Genomic DNA, 3,675 nt, shown 5'->3' on the forward strand with positions numbered 1-3,675 from the left:
TTTTGGTTCTTGGCTTAAAAACTATTTTCTGTTCAACCTGTTATATTTTCTTTTTTTTTTAAATTTAAACCTAATTTTATTATATACTATATAATGAACTATTTTAAAAAATCACATCCACAAGTAAAAAATTGGTAATTTATTTACAATGAACAATATATCAGCATAGCAAATTTATCTAAAAGAAACAGATTACATGTGGCTTCTTAGGCTTAAAACTCCCTGGGTTTCCATTTAAATGGTTTAACTTCTAGTCAAGCCGCATACACAAAAAATCAGTGTAATGAAGCTTGGGTTCCTTAATACCTGCTACTCATGAATTCCAACTAGGTATGAGGTCTGGAAAGTAAATTGTCAACATCTGATTGATGAGGTACAGATTATCTGACTAAAATGTATGACCTGGTGCATGTCAGTAACCCCAAAGGTTTGTAATAATTTCTGTAATGGTCTGCATGCCCTTCAACAATTGGAGATTTTTCTTGCTTTCCCCCCAGGTCTCGGTTTGGCACAACACTCTCATTTGTGGTCCCTCTGATTCTGGAAGAATGGCTGTGGCAGTTTCCTTCTTCTTCAAGAGCTTTTTGGGTAGCTGTTAATTCCTTTTTCTGCTTCTCTAGCTTTTGTCTCTCCAGCAGGCTTGGTATTTTCGAACTTTAGTTATTTGACTGGTTTTTGCCTCCATCCTTCCCACCAATGCCTCCAGCTCACCCTGTAAGTTTCCTTTCAGTTCAATGGTTAGTGACTCCTGAATAAGTTCTGCAAGCTGCTGGTGATCAAAGCTCATTTGCCCAAATTCATCCTGTAAGGCCCGAAAAACTTCTGACTACTCCTCATTAATTCCTGGAGGAGGAAGGCGTTACTGACAACTTCTCACTTTCAGCACCTCCTGAAGATACCTGTTTTGCCAAAGGAACATTGTTGACTGCTTGATCATTGCACGAAACTTTACTGAGTTGCTTTGTTAGACACAAGACATGCTGAACATCGGCCTCCACAGCGTGGCTGGGACTGGTGGGCTTCCAGCTACAATAGCAGATCACTCAAGCATAATCTAGAATGTGGCTGTGCACCAAAATACTTTCTAGGACTCTTCTTTTCTGGTGATTTTGACTTCTTTTGTAAAATTCTTCTTGCGCTGGGAACATATGGAGTTGCCTTCTCGTCAAAGGTAAGTCTATTTGTTTCTAGGCCCGTCTGCAGCTCAGCTGCCTTACCTTGCACACGTTTCCTTTCCTATTCTTCATGAAGTTTTCTTCCAACTCTTGCATTTTTTTTTTTCCCGCGAGAGCCTGCATTGTAGGAAGTTTATTATATTCTTGTTCAGGAAGATCCAGTTTTTCAAGCTGGCTCTGCACGTGAGTTGATCACGTGGCCGTTTTCTTTCTAAGGAAGGCTTGCTGTGCTTTGATTCTTCCTTCTCCGAGTTCTCCCTTTCTCTTATCTGTTCACTCAGTACTTTCTTATATTCAATTCCTTCTCTGGACAAGGTTTTCACACTTTCTTCTGCCTGAATCCTTTCGAGTTCCAAGCATCAAATCTTATCTTGAAGATTCTGCAGAGCAGAAGATACAGTGCAAACTGAGAACCAGAAGTCGCAGAGACCCCTGTACTCTTCAAGATTCCAGAGCTGCCCCCAGGGGGGACCCTAAGCCTGACCCCTGATCAATTTTCTAAGTGAAAATTCATTAGGTGCCAACTGAACTTTTGTATCTGGACTGGTCAAAACCAAATTGGTTATTTTACTAAGGAAGTTGTGAAAAGACTGTATCCTCTACTAAATTTGTTGATTTCCTAAACCATTATTATTGACCATATACTACGTAGACGAGACCTTGCACATCTGTTAACAAAATGTGCAAAATCCCTGCCTGCCCTTGTAAATTTCACACTGTAATAAGACACGGAAGAAACAAAGATCAGTATAAATACATTTTTATGCACACATCCAAACGTGTGCATGTACATATAAATAAAATGTTAAAGTAAAGACAGAAAGGAGAGGAGAAGTCATGGGTGTATGGATGTGCCAGCGGGTGGTGGCCAAGCAAGGGTGCTTAAGAAGAGTCTCCCAGGAAGGTATATTTGAGTAAAAACTTGAAGAAAGTAATGGAGTGAGCCATGTGGATTTTTTTTCCTTTTATTTCAGGTTAACATGAGGATACAAACAACAAGGTCACAGTATTTGTGTTTGTTAGGTAGAGTCCCTCTTGTAGTTGTGCCCCACACCCCAAACGTGTGCCGTAATTCCCTACATTGTGCCCAGTAAGTGGGGGCACACCTGTCACCTCCCCTCAGCCATGTGGTTATTTGAGACAAGCACATTCCACGTAGAGGAACAAAAGAAAGATGGGAGTTAGCATGGTGGCACAGTCTGAAGAGAAATGTGAGTCATGGGAAAACGACAGGAGCGTGGGCTGAGCAGGTGACACATCACAGGAGGGGCTGCTGCTTCTACCCAAGAAGTCACTGGGGAATTTGAGCAGAGGAGGTGCAGAATCTAATTCTTTACATTTTCAAAAAGATGACTGTGGCTGTTATGTTGCTAATAGACTGTAACCTATACTCGAAGTCTCCTCTCTTAAGCTTCATTTGGTTATTAATGTCTGTAGGTTTCTGGGAAGCTGGCATCTTACGGGAAGACACAAATCCACTAGTCTCCTGGACGCTATGGGTTCTTCTGCGTTCATGAGATGTGAAAGCAAAGGTTCAGCTTAAGGTCATTGACAGAATTAGTCTTGCTACTAAGAAGGTTCTCGCTACAAATCCTGTATATAAACAGCACACCAAGAAAGGGTGACAAGCTTTAGTATTAGGCAGACCTGCCTATGATCTTATTTCATTTACTATCTGCGACATGGTTGTCAAATTATCTTGCTTACGGAAATAAAGATGCTACTGCCCATCTCATGGGACTGTTATAAGGACACACACACACACACACATATAATTGTGCGCGCTATTCCCCAGCCTGTGACTAACACAGGATAGGAAAGCATAGATATTAATTTCTTTCCTACCCTGTTATCCTTGTGAAACTCATCCATACCTTTGGCAGATGTAATGACTGCAGGTATCTTAAACGCCTGTATTCAGAATGACTAAGATACATAATTTTAATTATAGATAATGTGGGTTACAAAGACAATTACCCTATGTGCTCAGCCTCTGTAGAAGGATAGCTTAAGCAAAAAGCAAAAGCCAAGCAAAATTATCCTCATAGGATGGACAAAATAGGGAAGGAATTGCACTTACCTGTCTAAGAAAACAGCATTATTTGTTGCCTAATAACTATACCCTCCCTGTACACCTTCATGTTGGATTTAAACACCCTGGAGCCAGTTCAAAAGTTACTGTTTGCTCCTCTATTATCTTTCTGTACATTACTGTTCAGTGGTGCTTTTCATGTATATTAGGAGAATAACGGTGGTCAAAGGGTTGAGAAAAATTAGTATGAGCAAAGACTCTTTGGATAATACAAGACATATTTTGAGATCTCAGGCTGAGTCCATTTTTGCTGCTATAGCAAAACACCACAGACTGAGCAACTTAGGAAGAAAAGAAATTTATTTGGCTCACAGTTCTGAAGTCTGGGAAGCCCAGGGCATGATGCCAGCGTCCGGTGAGGGTTATCCCATGGCCGAGGGAGGAAGGTGGAAGTGAGCACATGAGACA

The 3,675-nt window shown here is 40.9% G+C and overlaps 1 pseudogene; it reads right to left on the reverse strand.

Moving 5' to 3' along the window:
• Positions 1 to 412: 412 nt before the first annotated feature.
• Positions 413 to 2,859, reverse strand: LOC128586468 (centrosomal protein of 57 kDa-like; annotated as a pseudogene).
• Positions 2,860 to 3,675: the final 816 nt, after the last annotated feature.

The sequence above is a fragment of the Nycticebus coucang genome, chromosome 5 (assembly GCF_027406575.1).
Source record: "Nycticebus coucang isolate mNycCou1 chromosome 5, mNycCou1.pri, whole genome shotgun sequence".
Classification (NCBI taxonomy): Eukaryota; Metazoa; Chordata; class Mammalia; order Primates; family Lorisidae; genus Nycticebus; species Nycticebus coucang.